This window comes from Doryrhamphus excisus, linkage group LG7 (assembly GCF_037039965.1).
Source record: "Doryrhamphus excisus strain RoL-2023G ecotype Guam linkage group LG7, RoL_Dexc_Guam_v1.1, whole genome shotgun sequence".
In the NCBI taxonomy this organism is placed as follows: domain Eukaryota; kingdom Metazoa; phylum Chordata; class Actinopteri; order Syngnathiformes; family Syngnathidae; genus Doryrhamphus; species Doryrhamphus excisus.
The window spans coordinates 9070534-9083840 of NC_136363.1; the positions used below are offsets into that span (position 1 = coordinate 9070534).

The 13307-nt window shown below is 40.7% G+C and overlaps 1 protein-coding gene across 1 annotated transcript in view; it reads left to right on the forward strand.

Moving 5' to 3' along the window:
* The first annotated feature begins 1160 nt into the window (after positions 1-1160).
* The window catches only part of sox4a (SRY-box transcription factor 4a), a 70343-nt gene continuing 58196 nt past the window's right edge, over positions 1161-13307 (forward strand). The window contains exon 1 of the mRNA XM_078792038.1: positions 1161-1305. The gene's annotated coding sequence lies outside the window, so the exon portion shown is untranslated. The remainder of the gene's footprint in view (positions 1306-13307) is intronic.

Here is a 13307-nt window from a genome sequence, read left to right on the forward strand (position 1 = left end):
ATCTGAAGACTGTGTTGCTCATTTTCTATCCTCACTTCATACTTAACAGGGATAAGTAGCGCTTCCTTATCACACTCGTGCATTAACTTTGTTTGGAGATTGTCTTGTATTTATGACTGTGCCGGTGTTTGAAGTCATTATGAGTCATATACGCTCGGTCAAGGCGCTTCTGCACACTCAGCACATTCCGCAGCACTGTTCATACAGATTTTTATATTACATTATGTATGTATTCCAGCCTGAGCCATATGTCTTTTGTGTAGCTTCTCCATTATGCATGTGGATATAATTTTCTTGTGTTTCAAAGTTATATTTACACTTGTTCATGCGTATTTTTAACTCCTCCTACCCGCTGCATAGATGTACAAAAGCACAGCCCCATAATGACCTGTTTCAATAATTTAAGCAAGTAGGCTTTTGTAGAAAAAGCTGCCTGTAATGAAAATCTCTACTTTATAATTGCTGCTTTTGGTTGAAGTATCTTTACACTTTAGACTTTCTTTCTATTCTTTGATAACAGAAACAGTTGAATAAAAGACCTATTGAGCTGCTGACACTGGTGCTAAATTACTTTTTGAACCAAAAGCTTCAATTCGAGCCGTTGTAAAGTGGCTTTTCCTTGTCTGAGGACAAAAGTAAAGATTAATAGTCATTTACTGTACACAGAAGTGTGAAAGCCAAAAGACAAAGTAAGCAGACATGAGGGATTCATCATTTCAATGCTCACTGGGCTGACATTATGCATGATGATGGTTCGACTCTCAAGGCGTACATCTTTAGCTGAACTCCAAATGATAGGACTTTGGAGATTTTGCAGTATTTTAGTGGCATGCTCTTGTGTGTAGTTCTGAATTTATATTTAGCATCATGTTAGACCGTATTTGGTGTCACTGTCAAAGTACACAGTCCTAGCCTGAGATTGCTTGTCTGGGCCTTGTCTCTGCGGATCATACATTCTGGGTTAGACACCCATTTGAACTCCCTGAGCGCCGCATTAGGAAAATATCAGCACATGATCATGGCCAAAAAGATAAATTATGTAGAGTAAGGATTTGAGAAAATGAAAACATCAAACATTTGAAAAAAATCAAAGCATCAGAGTCAAATCCCCCCTCACTACCCCACCTTTACACCCAGAAAAATGTACTAGGCTTTTGAACTGGTAACTGCAGAGTAGATCAGAACAGATTAAGTGGAAAACGGACGGAAGCAAATGGGACAGCGAAGGAGATGTTTGGCCTCGTGGCTCTTGATGACTCCAAATTACAATCCTAGGTAACAGACATCCAATGTGACAGTGAGTAGGTGGGTGAGTGAAACCAGTTTCCTCAGAGTCTGTCATGGATTATTGGATTAACTCTGGGCTTTATGCATGATGTTCATGCAAGTTGAATGCGCCCGGCTTTACAAAGTTGATATTTTGGTTCATGTGCATACTGTATATGTGAAAAAAAAAGCCTGGAGGGATAAAAAATAAATATATTTTCGCTTGAGAGTCGTAAAAGGTTGTTGGGGGTTTATGTAAATAAATCAACATATTATATAGAGACTCATATAGCGACTTTTCCTCACGAGAGATGATTCAAAACCACAATACACTACTTTCATACCAAAACTATGACCCGTGAGCTCAGTTTTGCACAAAATGATGCAACTTTTGAAATTTTTGAACGAGGCACGTCAGTACGTCACAATCTGCAAAAACCTTGTGAGAGTCACTAATCATTTTTGGCGCCCCCTATGGGTTGTGCTCAAAATGCTTTGAATGTAATACAAATATCTTCAAAGTTTTATCACAATTAGACAATTAGTCAATGACTTACGGCCAATTGGTTGCTACATCTTGCCTTTGACGGTCTAGTGGTTAGCGCGCAGACCTCACAGCTAGGAGACTAGAGTTCAATTCCACCCTTGGACATCTCTGTGTGGAGTTTGCATGTTCTCCCCGTGCATGCGTGGGTTTTCTCCGGGTGCTCCGGTTTCCTCCCACATTCCAAAAACATGCTAGGTTAATTGGCGACTCCAAATTGTCCATAGGTATGAATGTGAGTGTGAATGGTTGTTTGTCTATATGCGCCCTCTGATTGGCTGGCGACCAGTCCAGGGTGTACCCTGATGTACCCAGCCCGAAGACAGCTGGGATAGGCTCCAGCACCCCCGCGACCCTTGTGAGGAAAAAGCGGTAGAAAAAGAATGAATGAATGAATCTTGCCTTTGACTCTTTAAAGACACGTTGGTCGATGACGGCCATCCATGTTTGACACCAATCTTGCTCAGATTTGACACACATGTGCTTGTCATTCCCATAAACGTGTGTACCAAATTCCATTGTGAGTCAGCTAAAGACGCTAAAGTTACAGTGGGTGTTTTGTACAGCTCACCGAGCTGTGCAACGAATTTCAAGTCAGTTGAACTTAGGGGATTTAACTTTGGTGCATTTGTCAGAAAAAAATAATAACACAGTACGAGTGCATATTGTGACACATTTTCAGCCTTTTATGTGCAGCGGTTCAAGAGGCAATCATCCAATCTAGTTTTGATCTTATTGTACCTTTTAACTGGAGCATAGAATACCCATAGCCTTGACATTATGCGGCCTTTTAACACTGAGGTCCTCCCCATGCAACGCCGGACTTGAGCCTCTTGAGTAGCAATTAACAGGTGCCAACATGGCTAACAATCCCTTTAACCAGAGCCTAATGACAGCCCTCGCACCTCTTAAGTGTCTTTCCGGCCATGTAACGAGCTCAGCTCATTAGCCAACAGCCACATAACATCATACTAATTACAGTATATGAGGCGTGGGCCCATTCGTGGAGTAACTTGCTTTGTCTGCCATGCCCGTATGAGTCGACGTCATGGGATTGGGTTTGACCGTTTTTGACAACATAAGGTCCAGATAAGCTGATCACAAAAGGAGTTGATCTGGTGTCGCCATGGCAATAACATCGGTACTATTCTCTCCAAACAATCCCCAAGTTGTTTTTTTCAGGTAAAATGAATCCAAATTACTCTTTAAATAGTAACGCCTCAGGCATCACAGGTACTCGCCGTCAGCGCACAAACAGCGGACGACATAAACAACCTCAAAGTGAAACCGAGCCAGACATTCCTTTGACTAAAATATGACAGAAAATCAGAATAAATTAACATAATTTCCAAACAAAACTTTCCATCAAGTAGTGCGTCTTGTCTTGTCATTCTCCAGCGTCCACATCTCTTTGTTATTCCTTTATATAAGGATTTGGTGAGGTCTAGTGAGGACGCAGCTGTGAATATCAATACGGTCAATGAGGTAGAAATGCTGCACTGAGGAAGGACATCAACAGGATGTGACAGCATCACATTACTCTTGAGTCATTGTTTCTCCTTTCTGGTCACTTTCCTTTAAGCACATTGGTATTTCACTTTTGGCACACTTTGGATACATACAGGATACTATCTTTGCTAACTTAGCTGATAAATGCTAATCAGATTCCAGCTAACGCCATTAAATGGTTCATTGCTGTTTGAGGTAGGTGTAGTTTCATTTATTGGATTTGCCCATTTTATTTGATTATGACAGCAGTTCACTATTTTTTTTTTACCCCTTTTTTTTTTATCAAACCCAATCTCGCTATGAGTGTTTTCTTTGGAACAAAATCCCAGGGATCTTTTGCCTAATCCGGTTATTTACAGTCAAAACAGCTTAGCCTCGATGATTCAATAAAGACACATAATCACCTTTTCCTCACTTGGAGACGCTTGAAAGATGACAGCTTTGAGGATGCAACCTTCACCTCAAATTTAGATAAATGGAATCCCATTACGTACTTTTATTTTTGTGACCCGTTGAGGACTAGATACCGAGATCCAGTCATTTTTTAGACTTTCTACTCAGGAGACAATGCTATATAAGTCAAACATAAACAGCAAAATTTGTCGACAACCAAGGTGAAAGTGATGGTAAATGTGAATTTGTCCCTTTTAGATGCATTTTGAAGTGTTTTTTGCATGTAAAGCTATATTGTTTATTATATATGTGTATATATATATATATATATATATATATATATATATATATATATATATATATATATATATATATCGTAATATTCTGGGTTAACATTTTGGGCTTTATAGATTGGATTAATTGGACTTAGATTATTTCTGATGGGAAAAATGTATTTATTTTATACTGTAATTAATCTTACAGTACTGTGATTCTTAAAGCTTGAACCCTCCATCTTATTCAGCGGTGCGGCAAATGTATTGCTATGTTCTAATCTCCTATATACTTCAGAAGTACTACTACAAATCAGCGAGTCAGTGAGGACAAGGTAGTTCTTTCTCTAGGAAGAGCCAATTACAAGCTATAAGGGAACTCACCAAAAGCTGGAGGTTATGACTCGATATAACACTTGATAGAAGGTGAAAAATCATCACACAGCAGCTTAACACTCAAAAGGTAGCTAGGAAATATACAAGACAAATACCAATTTTAAATGTGTATTTGTACTTGTCGACAAAACTAACCATTTTCTATGCCACTCAAACCTGACTCGGGACGGGGATATGCTGGGGCCTATCCCAGCTGTATTTTATTTTTAGTATTGTCCTTTGAGAACAAGTAATACTCACTTTTGTGTGTGTTTTGTGGCTTTCTACCACTGCACTAGTTATACAATCATATAAAAAGTACACCCCCTTTGTCACGTAGACCTCTCACTGTTTGTCTATTGATGTGTGATACATGGAATTGCTCTCCATGTGTGATAGTCAAAACAGGAGGAAGTGTTGACCTCCTCCTTTCCCTTCAATACTGCTGCAAACAATCAAAGAACGGGAAGTTCCTGCACTGATAATGTTTATTTGTGTGTGTTCACATGCTGTTACTCCATCTTCTGTCCTTTTCACTCAGATATGTGTGTGTGTGTGTGTGTGTGAGCGCACATGTGTTTTTTATTTGCGTGTGTGTAATGTGAAGAGACAGCTCAATCTGCTCCCTCTAATCGCGGGGATACTGCGGCCCCCAGGAAAAAGACACATCCTATTTCCTGTGACATGGCTGTAACTTCCTGTTGGCCGCTTTTCATGGACGCTGACAGCCAACCACTCCTCCTCGCCCCCTTCCATCTCTTGATTAGCTGATGTAAGTGTGTGTGTTTGGGAGAAATAGCCGCTTCATTGGCTAGCTCCGAGCTGAAGACTCAAATTTCCAAGACAAGGCTCAAGAGTGGCTGCTCCATAACTTCAAATAAGAATGTTTGCAGCACATATACAACCTTTCCAGTGTACAGTAAATTCTCTCTGAGGCATAAAATGCATTTTGAGTTATCTCCCTCCCTGCGTGCTTCCACCCATTCCCATCTCCCCTCGTCCCCCTTACCACTTAAAGCACATCTCCACCTTGTTATCACCCAGCAAAGCCAAAAAGCTGCGTTACCATAGCGACAGCCTCCCCTCTGCAAACCGAAATGTGCGACTTGGAGGTGCCAGAGTCATTTCCATAGCTGCCTGAGCTTGACGCCATCATCCGCAACTACTGCACGGCGGCGTCTTTATCGCAGAGTGCCCTTTACAACGGCACGTTTTAATTCACTAATTCAAGAGGGCCGCGCAGTGAATCTGCACGCTTAATAAGCAGTTAGGCATTAATGAAGACTATCAAAACCGCCGCTCGACTATTTTTACCCGACGACGCTTCATTTGCATCCCCAGCGCTGTCCAGGGGTGTGACAGCATTGTTTCATACGTTAAATTAGACAAAATGTCACATGAAAGTAGTAACAGGACACATCACAGCAGAACACGATGCAAATAAGACCAGTCAAGGGTGGAAAGATTGTAAATGAAGGTCCCCTTGTTGCCAACAGTTAGATGCAGAATGGCAGCCATGCAGAAATCACTGCAGGAACGCTGGCAACAGAAATAATGGGTATATAACATATTTCAGTAAATAGATTATCTGGACACTCAGTACCTTCACTGTTGTCTAACTCAACTACAAAAAAAGGAATGTTCACACACACACACACACACACACACACACACACATGTTCCACCAATAAAAGTGATATTTCTCCCAAAAGTTTGGCCTAATTTCAAATAGTTACAGTAAATAAATAAACATAATAAAAAATAATAGTGTGACTTTTATAATCATGTAAATATATGTCATAAAATAGTGATAAATTAATAAAATATAAACAAAAATCAAATGAAATAATAGTAAATGTTATATAAAGTCATATATAATATAACACATAATATTTTATACAGCTTTCAAGCTATCAAAACAAAATAACCCGAAACAAAATCCCAATAAATTGTTATTAGAAGCATACATAACCAATTAAACATATTTTTTCCGCTCACTTTCTCCCGATGATGCACGGTTCCATTGAAAGTCATTAGCTGTCAAGTCTAAGCTTTCCAAGGCGTCAGTCAGCTTTCGACACTTTCTTGCTTTCTATCATCAATGAGTAACTTCCATTTTGTGTTATTTGCACATCTTGCAGCACTGAGGCATATAATGCATATCATAATAACAGCCAAAAGCCATGCATTTACTGTGAAGACTCTCCCCGTTTATTATATGGATGTGTAATACTGACACTTGCATAGTGTAGTGCATCAATATAGTGTCCTATCTGACATGCAATTATTACAAAAACAACTTGTATTACAGTAAGTATTTTTTATCAAATGTACATCATATATCTTGTGCTCCTTATTTGTCACCCTCCTCCCTTTCCTGCTTGTTTCAATGGTGGCTTACAAACACCATCTGCCCACAGCCCAGTCGCATTGCCTATACATGAATAGTGAACGTCAATTAGCTCATCTCTCAAGTGTTCTCACTTGCTCGGAAATCACACCGCCACTCCCAGGAAGTGTGTGTGTGTGTGTGTGTGCAGGTGGGAAAAGAAGGGTTTAATTAAAACGTGTATGGATAAGCACTTTTTTTACGAGTGCTAACACATGGCACCCAAGACATGAGACACACCCATACTCTATAGACCTGGACAGGAACAATATTTGGATTTTATACCCACAATAGTATCACTTTTACCCAAACTAAATGTCCAGAAATAATATTATTAAGCTTTATTTCTCTTAATATGGCTTAAAGAATATTTATTATATTTGAATTTTATGCCACTTGTTGCCGTACACCTTTTTTTTTTTGAATATTTTGACTTCATTCTTGTAAAATTACTCGCTGTATTTTAATTTAATTTTACTATAACTAGTTAATTTTTTTCTGAATATTCTGACTTTATTCCCATAATATTTGGACTTCCAAACTAATCTTCCCTCTAAAAATTCCAAATTAATATTGGAATCGTCCCCCCCAAAAATTTCAAATTAATTTTGTTTGTTTTTTTTTGGAATATTACAACTTAAATTCTGAAATTGTGACTTTCTTTTTAGATCACAACTTTGTCTGTTAATATTTTGACTTTATTCCTGTGCTATATGTAAAGTATAGTATATATAAAGTATCCATGTACCATGCATCTTTGAGAAATGCCTATGTAATGGATACGCTCTTGATTTGCCAATTTGTTATATGAGAAGATAACAGAAAAGCAGCTCTGAATGTACTTTTAAACTTTTCTAGTATCATATGTGGAGCGTACGCAGGAGTAAAGAGTCCAAATGCCCACGGCTAAATGGTTAGAATCCATACCATAAAGTACTTAAAACATCCACGAGCCTTATCGCTTGAGTCCATATGCGTGTGCATGTGTGTTTACGGCACACCACCTACATGTTCCAACCTGAGACATCCAAAGATAGAGGGAAGTCATGCCGGGGATTATGGAATGGTATTCCCAAATCCTAGACACGGATGGCTTGGTCCAACAATCGCGCAGCAGGCAGCGCTTGCTTCCTGGTGAGCAATGTTGGGAGAATCCTGGAACAATACCAGTCGAGGCGATGCCTTCAGGGGGGAATGGGATGCTGGAGTTATTCAGATCAACCAAACAACAAAAAACGGTCGATTTTTAGACGTTTTCATAGAGGATTGCACTTCAGAAAGCAATGCTTACAGTTGAGGCCCACTGCTGTCACGTCAATTTAACTTGGACGCCCACATACACACATGCCCGTAAACATACAGTATACTGTACTGTAGTTACAGGCCACTTCCATGCTACTTCTTCAAACTACACTAAACTACACTAAACATTCACTCGAAAAAGGGATTTTTTTTTTAACCAAAATGCTGAATATGTTGTGATAATTTGACACGCGGCTGCACGGCGAGCGAGTGGTTATCACACAGGCCTCACAGCGAGGAGACCCGAGTTCAATCCCACTCACTATTGAACTCAAGAAATGGCTCACGGCAAGATGATGGTGGTTGATCTTGCTGCTGGACATTGTGTCTTTGGGAACACTTGTCGAGAATCATGTGGTCATTGAAGGTAAACGTTACCTTAAATGTTCATTTAATGCTTTTATTTATCATTTATATGTAGGGATGGAGCTGCACTGTGTTCGAGTGGTTAGCACACAGGCCTCACAGCTAGGAGACCCGAGTTCAATCCCACTCTCGGCCATCTCTGTGTGGAGTTTGCATGTTCTCCCCGTGCATGCGTGGGTTTTCTCCGGGTACTCCGGTTTCCTCCCACATTCCAAAAACACGCTAGGTTAATTGGCGATTCCAAATTGTCCATAGGTATGAATGTGAGTGTGAATGGTTGTTTGTCTATATGTGTCCTGTGATTGACTGGCCACCAGTACCCCAGCTGGGATAAGCTCCAGCACCCCCGCGACCCTAATGAGGATAAGTGGCAGAAAATGAATGAATGAATTTGACACGCATAGTAGCATCGACACATTGACATTTGGAAGACGTGGTCCTTTACATGGAATTCAGATATCCTTAAAAGTGTTATTATCATTAGATGAACGGCCAATGACTTAAATGGCCAATTAACTGCTACGTCCTGAGCCCCTGTAAAGTTGTTCTGCTTGATGGCAGCCATGTTTTTCAATCAACCTTGCTCAAATTTTGCATCCTGTGCTTGTCACTCCCGCAAAGGTGTGCACCAAATTTTGCGGAGATACAACTAAACACCCTAAAGTTACGGCCATTGATTTTTTTAGAGTGAAACATCAGTCAGTAGCTGCCCGTTTTTTTTTTCTTAACACATTGATTAAAGGTAGTTCTTGACTTTCTTCTTTCTGTTTGTTTGCTACTTTTTCTCTTGCTGCAAGGATGATTGAACACCGTGAATATGAGCTTTCTCCCTTTGGACCGCACCTGCATCACAAACACAGCGGTTCAGTTGAGAAATGATGTGCTTGCTGGATGAGCCACAGAGACTGATGCTATCCCAATAACAATATACTTCTCCAGCCAGTCAATATTCGCCAATACCTGAGGAAAGAAAAGAGAAAACCTGGAAACTAGTGGGCCAGCGGTGGTACAGTAATGAGGTCATAACCTCATACATATTGAACATTGCAGGGCTTTTTTTTCCCCAGCAGCTGTTTTTTTAATCTTACACTATGTCCTTGACCTTGTGTACTCTTTTTGCCCCACTGCCGGTCTGTAGTTCCTCTGGGTTAAAATGAAGTTTGATATTTTGATGTTGTTTTTTTGGGTAGAATGTATTAAGGCAAAGCCCGGATGGTGTTTTATGAGAATCATTGATCGCAAGGGAGGGGGGTGCACATTGATGAGCTGAGGCAAGGCAGTGTTGTGAATGAAGCAGGATATAGTAGCGACCCAGGGGGAATCACAACATACTCCAGTCTGATCTCCTGCAAAGCTGTTTGGAACCCAATGCTGTCCGTCCTGATAAATGTACTCCATCGCTCTCTCCACCTCTGCCTGCCTTGCACTCATCCGCTTTCTCTTTCACTCTGTTTTCTGGGCCTGATGAATGCAAAGAGAATCAATAAATCAATTCCCCTGCTGGATACCTGATAAAATTTACAAGGACAAGCTTAATAAATTACTAATGGGGTGGCCAATTAGTTTGCGTGCAAGTCTGTGGAGAGGTTATGTGTGCCTGCGTGCCTTGGTTTGATTTGAAAGTCCTGCCTGGTCATTTGTATGTGTTCACGTGTCCTAAGCCCTCTGCCATTTCCTCACTGTTTGCAGTCATGCATTGGGCGCCAATTTTAAACCTATTTGTCGCTGCAGCTGTTGCGCCGTATGTTTCCAACTTGGCTCTGTTGATTTAACCAAGGACTATGAGGGATTCGGTTTTGCTGTTATTTCGCATTCACGTCCACACCGAAAAGAATAGTCTGTGTCGAGCTTCCCTTGGAATACATCCATGCTAAGATGATGGTGGGTGTGTCATGATCTGAGGCTGCATGAGTGCCGCCATCATTGGCAGAGCACCATCCCCTCCCTTCGAGAAGCTTCAAAATAGTGATCGGTTAACAATCAGTTAACAAGCTCGAAGGTTTCATATGTTTCTGTGTGAAGAGATGCGAACCTCACATGGTTTCAATGTTAACATGATGATGTCATTGGCAGATGTCTTTTGTGCAGTTGTTTTGGCGACGCTCGTCCCACATTCCCTCCATTGACTGGCGTAACATCTATTCATCGTTTGAAGAGACCTTATACTCAAAAGCAACCCGGCGTTGCCTCCTGCAGACAAGGCTGTAATTATTCTACATTTGCATGATAAGTGTGTCTGCCTGTGTACTCGTTTATGTATGTATGTATGAGTGCTTAAATGCACATTAGCCCCAGTCTGGCGCGAGCGCTCGTCTTTTATCTCGCCGTGAAAGACGGGAAGAGGCCCTTTTAGTTATTTATTTATTTTCTGGATCCCCCCCCGTCTCTTTGCTCTCCATGTGAGTGTTCATCATTAGCCACTGTCAGGCAGAGAGCTTTGAAGTGGAGTCAGGGGCTTGCTCGCGATGTGGAATGCTTATGACACTCGGGTGCTGTTTGTGTTTTTCTGCTTGCATTTGGTGCATTTTACCGTCTATTTCTTTCCACTTTTGTATATGTATTCCACTTTAAAGGGCTCCTCATCAGTTAACTTAGATGTGCATCAGTAACCTTGCTGTTTCCAATCATAGTTTTTTTTCTTTTAATATAATATAGCTAGCGGTAAGGCATGTTTTTTCTCAGACTGGAATCCTGTTAACGGCTGCCCATGCTTCAGCAACTCAGCTGATAGAAAGATGCAAAGATAGCATGCAGCGAAAAAAGCCAAATGGGGTAAACGAGTGTTGCGAATGTGTACACGAGGCGTCGCCTTGTGATATGTCCTGCACGTACAGTATCTGTACCAAGTGCCCTGCAAGGTTCATGCGCCGTTAAGCATGCAAGAAGGCAAGCAGACAGTGAAACGTTTTCAGATGCATCCGACCTCCCAAGGCCTCATTAGCTGCGGAATAAGTGTGTGTGCACTGAGATGGAACCGCATGCATAGTAAACGGGCGCACAGCAGCCCCCGTACGTCAACACTTGATTGGCTCGGAAGCTCATCTCACTGGGCGTTCAGGTGCACCACGTAACAGTGCCTCATTTATCTCATCAATTGTGGATCATGTTTTTAAAGTCTCCGTCTTGCTTTTTTTTTTTTCCGTATCCCTGCTAGCAAGTGAAAAGTTCCGTGCCAGATGGCACCAATAAACCCTCGGATGCGAGTGTGATCCTGTCCCTCAGGTTTTTATTGCCGCTAGTTCCCGATCAGATCCACGTCTATTTCTGGAAGGTGATTAGTCGTCTTACATGCGGGAAAAGTAATGCTAACAGACTCTGTATAGTAATTTCAACATATTATCAACAACTCAGGGGTGTCATTACCCATAATTAATGATTACCAGAACTGGATTGATCTCTAAGCAAGATCAGCACTTTCTTTAACCACATTGGCAGCTTTTATTGCCTTGCTGGTTTTCCATAATTACATAATTGCAAATGCTATATCTATAGCTGTATTTGTGGCATGTCCCTCCTGATCCCTTGGTATTGCTGCCAAGTGCAACGCCTGAAGCACTGGATTTCAGTTAAGTATCGTTTTGCCGCTAACTGTGAATCTGTACCATTTGTAGTGGTACTGGTCCTTTTCAGTAGTTTTTGTTTCAGGGTGGAGCTGTACTTCCGTGTGTTTCTGTAGTTACTAATGTCAGGTATTTGTCTGATGTATCTGTATCTGTGTATGGATTGATTGGTCTAGCACAGGGGTCTCAAACGCAATTTTCCTGGGGGCCACTGGAGCTAGGGTCTGGGCGAGGCTGGGCCGCATCAGGTTTTCAAAAAAAAAACAAAAACACATTTATTAAAAACAGAAAAATATACAAACTTTTTCAGTTCTTTGGTTCTGATTTTCTACAAGAAAAGCTCTGATAAAACATTCCACTGTTCTGAAATATCTTATTTTTAATTTTTCTGCACAAAATAAGATGAAAAATGAATAAACAAATCAAGAATAAAGATAATCAATCAATCAGTAATAAATAAATATAATAATAATAATAAAACGGCAAATAATAAAAACTTAAGAAACCATATATAGTTGGTGGGTAGACAAATTATTTTTTTCAGATTAAAATGAACAATGCATTATTAGAGCCCTGTAGACATGACAAAACACGACTATAGTCACATTTATACTCTTTTTATTTACAACATATTGCGCAACTGCAGGGTCTTGAGACACATGCTAACTCGCAAACTAGAGAGCTAGCGACCTAAACAGTAGCCTTCAAGTTATTTCCTTTAAACTTAAATAGCCAAAAACTTACCACTTCCGCATGGATAGGGAGGATAACTATTAACAGTTATTTAACCTTTAACATGAACATTAATCAAACGTAATAATTATTTCTGGGTACATGATACCATACAGCATCCATATCAAACTTGCGCGGGCCGCACTAACATTAAACTTTCATATCAAGGCGGGGGTCTGGCCCACGGGCCGCATGTTTGAGACCCCTGGTGTAGCAGATATTGGACCACCACATTTCATAATAAGCAGAAAGATTCTGTTGATCTGCGTTTACCAATCAGTTCCATACCATGGCAAACCCAACTGAACTGGACCACTTGATAGAAATCTCTTCCAAAGTAAGCTTTCCATTCGTCTGACGTAACTCATTAGTGGTCTACTGGAACCACCAAGGTTGCTGACAGTAGGATTTTTTCATTTTTATTCCAGTCGGGGGGATTTTGCCTCCCCAAACCAAAGATTAGATAAGCCTCGCTGATGTTATCAAGGTTTGTAGCGAGACGTGTTTGTAAATTCATTCATGCTTGCAGGTAGAAAGTCTTTCCCCCAAATAAAGCATACTTGACATATGACAAATCGCTGCTGACTTGTTGCGTAGCT